Consider the following 14,197-nt stretch of genomic DNA (forward strand, 5'->3'; position numbering starts at 1 on the left):
TTATCTGCTCCAAAGTGAGAATAAGCCAGCACAGGAAAGAGGAAATGTGTAGCCTTGTGCACACTGCGGTAAGGTATGCTAAAAACCCTAAAGCGCTTTTTCTTTCTTCCATTCATCTCTGCCTATGGAAAAGCTGGATTCTGGGTGCTAGTTTCTTTAGAAGCTGGGAACTCCAAACTTAAAATAGTATTGTTTAAACGTTTTTTTCATATGGTATTTGATCCTTTTGTATTTGTAAACTCAGCATTATTAGCATTAAATATTGTATTTTAATAATACAAGCTGCCTTGGGTCCTTTCTAAGGAGAAAGGTGGAGTAAAAATATATTAAATAAATAATAAAAAAATATGAGCAGGGAGATGATTGGATTTACAACACTGCTGCTCCCTTGGCCGTGTGTCTCAATGTGCAATAAATAAGGTCTATGGAAAAAAAATTATGGCAATTCATTTCCAAAAGTTACACCATTTGTGTAATGACACAACTGGATTTCAGCCTTTTTTTAAAAAAAGTCTGTTCGTTTCTCCTTCTCAGATGCTAAAAACAAATGCAAATATGGAGGGGTAAGGAAATGTTTTTCCATGCTTATTTGCTAGGTCAGATTAAAACAAAAGTATTTTTTTTACAAAGAATCATTTTTAGATAACCAAATACAAAAGGGTCCCCCCTCCCCCCGCCATTTATAGAGAAATTGTTCCACTCCCTACTTTAAGGTTAAATAAGGTAAGTGGCATATTGAAATAGCAGTGCATCAACATAGCATGGTATTAGAAAAGTACTGTGCCAGTTAGGGAGATTTAAAAAAAAAGAATAGAGGAGGGGGTTTCTCCATCTTCCCTTTTAATCTCCCAACCTACCTAATACGTCACAGGGGTGTCATCTCAGATGCTGCTGCCCACAGCTCTGTATGGATGTGAAACAACCATCTGCGCAGGCGACGCAACATGATAAATTATATTTGAATCATATCGAAAAACACAGAGGCTTCCAGCGCTGTGTCAGAAGGGTGTGGGACAACTCTCAAAAGGGCAAGATGGGTTGATCTAAGTAGAAATATGTGTGGGTGCCATAATTTCATTTGAAACAAACCATACCACCCATGATCCAAATACTGGTCTATATACCAGTCTGATTAGGACCTTTTAAAAAAAGCACTAAAGCTGTCTTCTAAATCTAAAACGCTATATTTGTTGGAATAGCAACCTGCACATTATGCCTTTAAGAGGTTCTGATGGGAGGGACTTTGGGTGGATGTCAATCACTTTGAGTAGCCAATTGTTTATGTCTGCACCTGAGGAGTCCTTTTCCTGCCTTTTTACCTCAGTGTCAGTTGGGGTCTGTTCTGCTTAGGAATGTTATTAGAGATAGGACAGCAATGGTAATATCAGTGTTCTGAGTATTTATGTAACCAGTCTCATAGTGAACTAACTAATGAATCTAGCCAACTGAGATATAATATGTAATATGTAACATGTGAATATACTTTTGTTTATATTCTGATATGAAGATTTTTGTAAGTAAAAGAGATACAATTTTTATTCTTTCTTAAAACCAGAGTCTCTGACTAATATTGAGACTATATGCCACTTAAGGGAAACTGAGGTAAATCTAAAGGTAAAGGCTCCCCTTGACAATTTTTGTCCAGTCGTGTTCAACTCTAGGGGGCGGTGCTCATCCCCGTTTCCAAGCCATAGAGCCAGCTTTTTGTCCGAAGACAATCTTCCATGGTCACATGGCCAGTGCGACTTAGACACAAAACGCTGTTACCTTCCCACCGAGGTGGTCCCTATTGATCTACTTGCATTTGCATGCTTTCGAACCGCTAGGTTGGCGGGAGCTGAGACAAGCGATGGGAGCTCACTCCATTGCGTGGATTCGATCTTACAACTGCTGGTCTTCTGACCCTGCAGCACAGAGCCTTCTGTGGTTTAGCCCACAGCGCCACCACGTCCCTGAGGTAAATCTGACTAAAACTAAACTATACAATAAGAGACTGTGCACTTTGAGGGAGACTTGTAAATGTTACTAATCTGCTCTGTAGGTCTCGATCCTGAATCTTTTTCTCCTCTGCACAGCTGGAAGTGTTTTACCAGTATTTTCCCACTCTATCCAATAGCATTCACGCCATTCTTTCCCCATAATGAACCATGAGATGTTCTCAGATTGAGGGAGAGGATATGCACATATTTGTTCCAAAGAAGCCCTAAGCATGCACTCTTGCCCTGATCCTTTAATCGTCACTTCCCTAAATCACCTCACGCATGGAAGGCAACAGACCTCAAGGAGATAGCCTCCTTACCTTACAAGGGTTCTCCATGTTAACCAGAACCTTGTTTTTCCAAGGTTCTAACACACGGAAAGCCTCCTGGGATACAGCTGATCTCCAGTCATCGGAGGGGAACAGTATGGAAGGGTAGAAGGGCTAGAATGCTTCTCTCCTCTCCTGCCACGAGCATACTCACATTTTTATGCCCAATTAGGGCTCAAGTCTCTGTGAGAAAAGTCACCCTCTGGAGCTAGGTTCCACTGTTAGATCCCCTACAGAATCAGCTGGACTTAAATCATGATGAACTAGGTGAACAGTTGTTCTAGTTGTTATCAACAACTGGATTTCACCCATAGAGGGCTACCTGAACACAAGTGAGTAATTGTTTACTTATTTATATACCGGTATTTATATCCTGCCTTCCTCTGCCATTCCAAAAGAGAATCAAGGCAGTGCTCACATAACATATAAGAGTACTATTTTTTTTAAAAAGGAAATCAACTATGTGTTACAATTGAATTAAATAAAAAGGAGAATTTAAAACCAAATTTAAAGAGGTATAGCACCCACATGGTAGCATACCCTTCGTCACTGGTCCATTGCCCAAACTTTCCTGATGATGATGATGATGATGATGATGATGATGATGATGATGATGATGATGATGATGATGATGATGATGATGATGATGAGTCTTTACTTGCCAGGAGGACGATAACTTAGAGTAGGTCAAACTAGTCTCCTCTGACAGGGAGAAGTTTAAATTCTACAAGGGGAATGGACCATGGGTGCTAGGACTGAAGCCTACAGCCTCATGCATGCTGGTCACCACACCCTCAGGCTAAATAGCATGTTCTGATGAGATATGGAGGAGAGTGTCTTTAAGATAGTTGCAATAGCAACTTAGAATAGTTTGGTCTTTTTTATAATATCAAACACATGGTGATGGCTTGGAGTCTCAAAAGCCAACTTGGTTTTCAGCAGAAGCAAGAGAATGCCATGGACTAAGAAGATCAAGAGGGCCACATGAATAGGGTGGCATGTACGTCAGGTGTTAACTGTCCACAAGCAAGTTACCATTTATTACATGATAATAGAAAGTTTAAGTTCCCCCAAACTTGAAATTTAAGTCTCCAAAATTTAGAAAGATTTATACGATCTGAAGAGAAACCAGAGTTTAGAATCAAATTCACAAACGGACATCTATATTTACTCCTTAAGAAGTTTGGTCTCAAGAAATGTTGGATTCACAATGCTGCATCTTCTGCGTCATGTTTATCATATCAGACTTACAGTTTTGGCTTTACAGCCCTTTCTTTTAAGCAAATTCCTACACAACCAAAGACATTGAACAGTGCAATCCTAAGCATGTTTACATGGAAGCAAATTCTGCACATTCAGTGTAGATTTACTCCCTAGTAAACAGTTAGAATTCACCGTGTGGTATAGAAGATAGAGTGAGACATTAAGACTCTGGAGAACAGGGTTGGAATCCTTGCTCAGTCATGGAGGCTGACTGGGGCAGTGGAATGGGTAAAACCACAACTTCAATATCTTACTTACTTTTGAATACCCTTTTAGGGTTCCTACTACTGTAGTTGGTTTCAACTTGATGGCACAGAACTCATACAGATAGTACTGAAGCCTTGATTTATCATCCATGATAAATTTACTGAGTTGTTAAATAACATTAACTACTCAAAATAGGTATAATATTTAAAAATGTTATAAATATTTTTAAATATTATACCTATATGCCACACAAAATGGGCATATTCCAAAGTATCAATGGATTTTCACTTAATGAACAAGTAATTTGTCTCAGGAGTACTAAATCTATCACACTACATGTACACTCAACTGAACTGATATAATGATACTAATGTGTTTGGAACACAACATTCATCACATTTCAATTTTCTGTTTCCAACTACAGGAGATCTCTAAAATACACAGAAAAAGACGAAGACATAAAGTAGTTCTCAATGCTTCCTTTGGAAAGGCTACGTGCCAATATATTGCCAATAAAACAGTTCCACATTCGTACTAGTTTAAAACACAGAGCAGAATGTGCCAAGTTTCCTTATTTGGAGAAAAAACACTTCCATGGCTTTCAAGACCTTTGTCCATCCATTTTTAGAGTCATGGTTTTGCATCCCACTCTGTTCTTGGGATCTGAACAGCAGACACCCCTCCCCCCCAACAAGCACCCTGAAACAATACAGTCTGACTGTTCTCTTAAGAAAAGGGTGCTTCATTCTATAATTATCTGCAAAAGAAAACCTGGCCGACAAATGGCAGAACAGAGCTTTCATTTGTTTATGCTGGGCTACAGAATATATGTACAGTATATGCATTCATTTGTTGATGCACTCAAATTAAAGCGAAAAAAGAGAAAGAAAGAACAAAGGAGATAAAAAGACAAACTATTGTTGCACTTTAAAGACTAATTATTCCAGTGTGAGCTTTCTCAAATCAAAATCTACTTCCTGTGGGAGGATCTGTTCTTGATCATCCCAGAGTGCAGGACACGCAACAATGGCCTCAACTTACAAGAAGCCAGATTTTGGTTGAATATTAGGAAAAACTTCTTGGCTGTTAGAGCAGTACGTCAATGGAATCAATTACCTCAAGAAGTGGGGAGTGCTCCAACACTGGCGCCGTTCAAGAGAAATTTAGACAACTACCTGGCAGATATCCTTTGATTTTTATTCCTGCACTGAACAGGGGGTTGGACTTGATGGCCTTATAGCCCCCTTGCAACTTCATGATTTTATGATCCTATCATTCCTCAGACACAAGCAGTGCAAATACTGTGCCCTTATATTTATTTGCAATCTCTAATTATTATTATTATCATCATCATCATCATTAATGACAGTTTCTAATATCTATCTGCTCAGTTAACAACTACAGGAATTATGTACATGTGTGTAATGTGTCATCATTAGAGATGGGGGTATTTGTATATGAATATTCCCCCCACAGGTGGAGATAATGAGGGTCCTGGTCCACTCACTACTGTATTCCGCTTCTGCCACGACCGTCGTGGAGCCTTCCAATGACTCCAGAGATCTCGTTCAGCTTGCCACTCCTGGCAGGAGACAGGATGATAAGCCTCTCTGCTAGGCCAAAGAGTGGCTCGCTGAACGCGATCTCCAGAGCCACTGGAAGGCTCTGTGGCGGTTGCAGCAGACGCGAGTGTACCATCCAGCCCCATGGAGCCGGATCTTCGTTATCTCCACCTGTGGGGGAATATTCGTATTCATATATGAATATTCCCCCCCCCCATCTCTAGTCATCATGTTACAGCAACCTAAGAGGGCATTCAAGATAAGTGAGATGTTTAAGGAGTGGTTTTACAAGTGCCAAACCACCGCAGGTGTGTTTCTATGGCTGAGCTTGGATTCTAACTCAGGACTGCCGAATCCTAGTCTGTCAGTCTAACCGCTACATATTGGGTACCTAGTCATTTCCTGCTTGATCAACATTCTATTTGGGTTTTTTTAATATTTAGATTTCTAATTTTATTAAGCAGTCAAATTTTACCCACCAGTGTTCTGTTAGCAGTCACAGGTAATACCACGATTAAGAGAATGGGCTATATACTGGACATGTCACAGGCTTAGACATAGCACATTATTTGGCCCTATGCAACCCGCTCTCCAGAAAGAGTGCTTCCAGAAAGAACCAATCAGAAGAAACTGTACAGGTACTCCATCTTTTGTTCCATAGCAGCATTTTTGAGAAAGGTAAAAACAAGATGGAAGGGCTACAGAAGATAATGGGGACTGTACCTTTTCTAAAATTCCACGAATGAGGCAGAGCAAACGTATGATGGAATCTGAAAGCATCCTCAGTCCCTCGTCTCTAATATAGGGCATGGATCTTTTCAGTGGTTGTCATCTTACCCACCGAAGGCTTTTTACAGGTTGATTCCCATGATGTCTATGTAGAAGACAGTTGCTAGGATATTGGACTGGGCCACTGGATATCCAGGTTCAAGCCCCTAATGAGCTATGAAACCTACTAGGTAACTATGTGACAGAACTTTCACTCAATCTGGCCCACCTTGCAGGACTGGTTTGAGGGTAAAGTTTGAGGGAAGTGGGCCAGGTAAGCCACCTTGAGCTCATGATAGAAAGGCAGGCTAGCATAAATGAATACCTTAATGTTCATCCCTGAGATTGTTTGCCCATGCCACCTGCCCCATCCCTTATGACGCCGCAGGTTCCTATCCTGAGGGAGGCCCAGAAATCTATGACTACAAAGTAAGCCTTCTGAAATGCGATGTGTGGCCATCACATTACAGAACACCCTGCCAGCAGAGGTACACCAGGTCCCTTTCCTCCTAGCACTCCAAAAGGCCATTAAAACACACCTCTTCAGAGCAGCTTTTCAAGATATTGTCCCCGTATGATAGCTTATAATGCTGTTATATTTTTAATTTTATTTTCTGATTGCTATCATCGCAGCATAAATTTTGGGGGTTTATTTTCTTTTTTCAATAATACATTTCTCAGGTGGGGGAGGTTGAGTGTTTGAGTGGGGGGTGTGCCTTTTTTACATATGTAAGTTGCCCAGAAGGTATGCCAGAAGGGAGGAATAAAAATCGAATAAATAAATCCCATAAAGTTACTAGGCCTACAAAACAAAGACTTTTAAAGAATGTAGTACAGTACATGTTAATCTCCTGGTAGCTGGCACAGGAGAAACACAGAATAACATTTCTACGATGGCCATAATAGTCAAGGCATTTGTCTCCAAGCTGCCCAATTTTCTCTTCTGGCTTTCCACTGAATTGCCTGCATCAAATTCCTCCATGCCTAGGGCTAACAGGGTACTGATCTTATCACTAATTTTCATTTAACAATTAGTTGGTAAGGGTTTTTTTTTAAATATTGACTAGTTTTAATTACTATTTTATTTGCTGACCATTTTTCAAGACTGGATTTTTGAAAACCCATCTGCTGTTTTGACTTTCACAGTCTTTAAATACGCTATTTCAAAATGCAGTTTTGCTGCTATACAGAGCTGCTGATGCACTGCATCAATTATAAAAACTTTTTAAAATATTTTCTTTCCCTTCTCTTAAAAGGCAGGTCAAAAAGCTGCTTGCAGCCAAAGTTACTGCTGTGGCTGATATCCTGAAGTGGCTTGCTTATTAAGCCATTTCGCAATACAGTACTGGCAAACTGAAAGATCAAGGCTTGCTCTGAATGTGTTCCAGCATCACATGCACTGGAACCTATTCAAACCAGAGAAGCCCTATGAGTACCAGGAAAGTAGAAGGCCCCTGATGGGGCCAGAAAGGTGTGGGTAGGAATGCTCTGATGGCAGGCTGGTGATGTTCCTCTGGTCACTATCTTTTAAAAAGAGTATTAGCCTGTCCTTGCAGTGCTCCAAACATCGGGCTAAACAACCCGTGTAGTCAGCTTCAAACTTACATCACAGGTTTTGTTATAACAGTAAAAATGGAAAATAACATGTTGTCCCAAATTCCTTATAGGAGAGGCGAGAAGTAAATGAATTGAACTCCACTGATTATATGGAATCATCCATATCCCACCTATAAACAGGCAAGATAGTTACTACCACTGCAAAACTTCTAAAATCGTAGATTGTGTTAAACATATTTCAAGAAAACTGGCAATTTTATTCTATAGCTCAGGAGCAATATAACGGAAACCAGGAGAGACTGGCTATTTAAGTATACATGTATATCTGAAGCCAAGTCAAAAATATTGTTTTAATTATAACTTTTTATTAATTATTACATGAGCCACCGCACTTTTAAACAATGCAAACGAAAGTTTGCAAGGCAAGTTATGCAAAATCAAATCAGTGTTTTCCCTACGCCTGTCTCAAAAGATTTAGATCCCTCCATTCATTTCAACCATTCAACTTTTGCAATAACACCAAGATGAGGAATTTCTTTATCCTTCAGGAATTAACTCTAAAAAAACACATGACTCTGCACATCTGCTCATCTGGATCTCCGATCATCCCTCATCATCAGCTGATGGCAGACACAGTCTGTGGATTCCCCACTCAGTACACTAGAGAAGCCTGCTTCAATCTGGTGTCCTCCGGACACCTATTTTCCCCCCTCATCATTTTTTTCTGGCTTAAGCTCTGCTAACTGGAGCTAATAATTCTACTTTCCACCTGGGGAAAAGCTGCTCTGGAGGCCTAACATCGGCTCTAGAGGCTTCTGAAATCTGGAGAAGAACCACTGACAACAAAGCCTCCCTTGCCACTCTGCACTTCAGCAGACAACTATTTTAATTTCCTGCAATTCCTGTGAGATAGGATGGGTCCCCTGCAAGCTAAGCCACCGCCCTGTGCACTCTGACCTGTGACCTCTGCATTTTAATAATAGAGATAATGGGGATTTATTTCTGCTATGTTCTACTTAAGCCCAAGTGTACATGTGCTGTAACTTAATTTAGGCTTATTTCTAAGGAAACATGCCAAGAATTGGTCTGTCAAGAGTTGCAAACATGGCATATTAATTTCAAGCTATTAAAAGGCCAGAGTGCATTCTTTGCTAACATTGTTGCAAGGAACTCGACTAGTTTCTCAGAGATAAAACTCTGGAAAGTACTGTCTTGTTTTTCCGACAGCAAAGCCAAATACCCTGTTTGTTTAGCTTTTTATTTCTAAATCGTCCGCATTCCGGATCTTGACCTACACAGTATTGTCCGTTTCCCTTAAAAACGTTGTGTGTGGAGGAGGTGCGTGTTGTGATTTCGTTCACAGACGCTCAAGCAGGAAGATACAAATGGGGAGCATCAGAAGATGATGCAGAAGATTACCCCAATCATCCTTACACCCACTGCAAGAGTGCATTGGCACAGGTCTTCTCAGCCCTGACACTGGCAGCATTACCCCCACCCCCATTCACGACTAGAATATTCTTCTCTTGGCCTCGCTGTCAAGTTACCCGGGCTTGAAAAATATCTTTAAAAAAGAAGTTCGACTCGTACACGTGTAAGGGAGCAAGTGCGTAGGTTCCAGCTAAACACGAGGAGGCTTCCAAGAACAGGAAACAATCCTTTCAACTTGTGGGAAAGCTTACATAAAAGCCTCTTGGCAGGCAAAGCAAGGGGGGGGGGGCGAGCAAGGCACCGGCAAGTCCCCTCTTCCCGAGGCTGAGGCATGGAAACGGGGACGGGCGGGGAGGGAGTTCAGGCGACCGCCCGGACCCCAGAAAGGGGCGCCACGGGGCTTATCCCGCTCCCAACTGCGCGCCAAAGAGCCCGCGCTTTGTCGCCCTCGCCCACCCGCTCGCCCGCTCGGGGGCTTTTCTCGCCGGCACAGGGGCTGCCCGCGCCTCTTGCCCCGCCGAAGGGGCCGCCCAGACGCCTGCCATGCCCCCGCCCCGCCATTCCCTCGAGGGCGCCAAGGCACGGGCTGCTCTCCCTCGCCCCTCTTTTCCTCCCTCCGCCCCTTCGCGGTGTATGTGTGTGTCTGTGGGGGGGAAACACAGGGGCTCCGTCCCGGCTTCCCTCCCCCCCCCTCCGCGCGGAAGGAGGCACTTTGGCGCGACCACACCGCGCGCTCCCTTACCTTCCTCTCCAGAGACTCCCGCTCAGTTGGCGGCGCCCGCCGAGAAAGGGGTTGAGAGGAGAGGCGGCCAAGGGCGTCTGTTTGCGGGTGGGTGGGTGATTGGGTTGAGGGGACGGACTTGGCAGCTCGGCCTCGCTTGCAACCCGCGGGACCAACTCGCGCTGGCTCTGCGTGCGTGGGTGGGTGGGGGTGTTTTGTGTGTTCCCACGCTTCCGGTTAATGTCACAGGAGTCACACAGTCCAGCCTTCTCGGTGCCTCTTGGAGCCCGTTGCGGAAAGAGCACCACCCCGCGCCACAGGCGAGCCCGGAGCGGACGGGCACGGCTGCTGCCTGGCCGGCGACCCGGATCCGGGGCTCTTCCCCCCCCTTCGCCGCCGCCCGCCCGGGGCTTCCCTGGCCGGGACACAGGCACCTCCCCCCGCCCCTCGCCTCTCCGGACGAACGAAACATCGCATCGACCCGAAACCCCGGTCAAACGACGGGCCCCCGAGGCCGCCTCGGCGGCAGACAGAGGCGTTTGAACTTGCTGGGATCTGAAACACGTGAACGAGGCAGAACCCAGGAAGAGGTCGTGGAAAGAAGACCAATTCTTGCAGGAGCAAGTGATGCCTTCAATCGACCATTGAGGATATAAAGCAAAAAAACAACAACCGTGGAGCTTTCCGTGATCAATCATCTTCTTTGTGCATCAAGTTCTTACCAACAGTTCCAAACTTCTGTGCTGTCATTGTTAGCCGCCTCGGGTCCTTTTGCGGAGAAAGGCGGGGTAGAAAAATTTCAAATAAATAAATAAATAAATTGTTAAGGCCCCAAATTCCCATGGAGTCTGCAGCAACAGCACTTTGTTTTTAAACCCAAGAGAGTGGGGCAGAAGATGTCAGACGGAACTTGCTGCTTTTTCTCCCTTCCCCATGAGAAGCTCAGCCTTGGTGAGGTTGGTCAGATTTAATAAATCCAGCAAATCATATAAAGTCACGGGACACCTGTTCGTGTCGGCTGTTGATATACTGGCAATGCACTCATTAGAATTGAACACCATCATGTTCAGGGAACCTTTTCAGTGGCGGTCAAGCTGTGCTTTCTATGGCAGTAGGCAAAGCATCTTATTTGAAAATATGCCCAATGTTAATTTGTGGCTGGTGTGATCCTCGATTTTCTATTTCAGGTTTTTCATCTCAGATACTACTTTTATAGTAATTTTCTTTAATATTCTATCATGTCTTCTACCACCATCATGGCTAGAATTTCATTTTGGTAAGCAAGCAGGGATCCAAGAAAAACTTTAAAAATACTGGAAAATAAAATGTATATAGAAATATTAAATAAATCGTAACTCCAGAATATATATCACCTAAATCTGGGGGACTGATTTCTTAATAAGTCTGCTGAGGATGACTCCATAAGGCTGGAGTCTAAAAAGTACTCACTAAAAAGTCATTCTCCCTGAACTTAGTAAAACTTATTCATTTTATTTATTTATTTAAATATTTTTACTCTGCCTTTCTCCTTAAAGGGACCCAATGCAGCTTACATCATGAAAAGACAATATGAAAGCTAATGATATTAACTATATAAATACTACAAAGGATGAAATACTATGCAAAAAAACACAAGCAAGACCAAAACACATTCAAAACAGTAAGAAAGAGAGATGAGAAGGCCTGGGGAAAAAATAAGTAAAATTGGAGGGAAAACAGGTTTGGGGAGGTGTTGTAAAACCTCCTCCAAAAAAAAAAATTGGAGTGTGGAATTAGTTCTTTTACAATGATTAACACATCTGTGTTGTGGTGCTCAAACTATATAAGATGAAGACCCTAATGAAATATTTCTGGGACTTTGCATATTTAATTTCTAGGGATGCAAGATTTCTGAAATTTTCCATTTTCTCCAGGGGGAAAATGGGAAACATTTTTTTCCAGAAAAAAAATTGAAACTTTTTTCCAGAAATAAATCTTTGAAATTTTACATCTCTAGTAAAAAACAGCAATCCATCAGAAAACCCCACTCAGGCAGCTAGACACTCAGGGAAACCTTCCATGAAGAGAAAGGTCTTCATCTATTTGCAGAAAGACAACGAAGATGGGGCCAGTCTGGCCGCCTGTGGGAGAGAGTTCCAAAGTCTGGGAGTGACAACAGTGAAGGCCGTCTTTCATGTTCCCATCAGACGCACCTGTGAAGGTGGTAGGACCAAGAGAAAGGCCTCCCCTGATTATCTTAACACTACAGCAGGCTCATAAGCGGTGATGCAGTCCTTGAAATAGCTTAGACCCAAGCCATTTACTTGGTGGCAAGCATGCATAGGATTCTGCTGCATGGTTATAATCCAATCTATACCTATATAGTTTTCAGGGTTTCCTCCAAGTAATTTTGCATAGGATCAATTCATATAAGCAGCTATCTTCTGGAGTAATATAATGACAATCTAGTTGTAATTAATAAAGTAATCAGCATAAGACATCGAGAAGTAAACAATGAAGTTAATGTGCAGAATAACAATTGTAAATGTTTATTTTTAATCATTTTTATAGTTTTGCTTTCTGCTTCATTGAATAGTAACAGTAAAAACTTTATTCATTTGAAATTACTTACCTTACCATCAAACAGCACAGCTATTCTCCAGAAAGATTTACTAGCTATTCAGTCACAATTAATGTGATTTCTCTAATCTGTCTGTTTAAAAAAGCTAGCTTGTTTAATTGAAAGAAGGTCAGTGTTACCTGTCAGATAAAAATGAAGTGATAGCCTATCAAACATAACTCACCTTACACTCCTTGCTTATTTGCTTTGGAACAGGCCCTCTTTAACTTGATAACGTATCTCTAAGTGAACAGACTAACAACTGCACACAGTGGGCTAAATTCTGCATTTGTTATGTGCCATCGAGTCAGAACTGACTTATAGTGTCCCTAACATCATGGTAAGTGAGATATTCATGGAATGGCTTTACCACTTCCAAATCCCTGGTGAATCTCCATGGCTGAGTGGGAATTCCAGCATTAGGCCTGGCTAAAGCAGACTTACTGTATTGGAATTAGTGGGACTTAACATTAGTTCTGATTGAGAATTACTAGCCCAGTGGGTCTACTCAAAGTAGTACAGTATTCACATTAAATTGGGCTCATTATTTACTGCCTTACATTTTTTAAATTGGCCATCTTTCCAAACAACATTTCTTCAACATGTCTTTAATAAAATAATATATAACTACAGTTGCAGCCTGGTAGAGACAGGCTGCTGAAGCAGCCTAAATATGTGCTGGACAGCAGCCAAATCAAATACAATAAAAACAACAGAGTAAACAAATGTAATTAAATGTAAAACCATTTCTGAAAAGTACCTTAATGCAGTGGTTCCCAACCTTGAGTAACCCAGGTGTTTTTTGACTGCAACTCCCAAAAGGTTTTTTTTTCTTCCTGTATTTCTTTTCCCATGTATTTTGCCTTGAATAGTACGATGCAACAATTTATGCTAATGTGATATAGAAGTTTACCAATTTTCTATATTATATGTTCTTTTTGATTTCTTGGTCTTCATGCATTCTCCTTAGGACTTTGTTTTTCACCTTTGCAGCCTGATGCAATCTTAGCACCCTGAGCTAAATTCATATTTTACACATTCTTATTTATAATCACCTGCATTCCGGTGATATGACCACAATTCCATGTCATATCATAAAACCAACCATTCAGTGGAAGAGGTAGATTGAATACAACTGTGTCTCATTTTAAAATTTAAATGATATGGTAACTGCTTGTAGACTAAGAACATGTTGCCACATTCACCTATTACAGTGGTACCTCGCAAGACGACGACCCTGCTAAATGACGAAACCGCATAATGATGACTTTGCGATCGCTATAGCGATTTGCAAAACAGTCATTCCAGTGGGGGATTTTCGCTTGACGTTGATTAGGTCCGTGCTTTGCGAACCGTTTGTTCACAAGATGACGATTTTTACAGCTGATCGTCGGTTTCGCAAGATGGCTGCCCTGTGTTTTCTGGACCCATGCTTCGCAGGGCAGCCATTTTTACAGCTGATCGGCACTCGCAAAATGGCTTCCCTATGGGCGATCTTCACTGGACGACGAGGTATTTTCCCCATTGGAATGCATTAAAGCAGGTTTCAATGAATTCCAATGGGGAAACTGATTTTGCATGACGACGACTTCGCTAAACAGTGATTTCAATGGGATGGATTATCGTTGTCATGCAGGGCACCACTGTATACTGAAGTGAATTATAATTTTTCATAATGTATCCACCTCTGTATACATTAAGCACAATATAAGTAATATAGAAAAAACATGCATAGGATGCAGCCATGAATTAATCATATATGCTTGTATATTATAGTGACT

At 41.9% G+C, this 14,197-nt stretch overlaps 1 protein-coding gene across 2 annotated transcripts in view; it reads right to left on the reverse strand.

The window, feature by feature from the left end:
• The window catches only part of MAP3K20 (mitogen-activated protein kinase kinase kinase 20), a 139,272-nt gene extending 129,308 nt beyond the window's left edge, over positions 1-9,964 (reverse strand). For both annotated transcript variants that reach the window (XM_072980167.2, XM_020810969.3), the window contains exon 1: positions 9,839-9,964. The gene's annotated coding sequence lies outside the window, so the exon portion shown is untranslated. The remainder of the gene's footprint in view (positions 1-9,838) is intronic.
• Between the last annotated feature and the right edge of the window lie 4,233 nt (positions 9,965-14,197).

The sequence above is a fragment of the Pogona vitticeps genome, chromosome 1, assembly GCF_051106095.1.
Source record: "Pogona vitticeps strain Pit_001003342236 chromosome 1, PviZW2.1, whole genome shotgun sequence".
Taxonomy (NCBI): domain Eukaryota; kingdom Metazoa; phylum Chordata; class Lepidosauria; order Squamata; family Agamidae; genus Pogona; species Pogona vitticeps.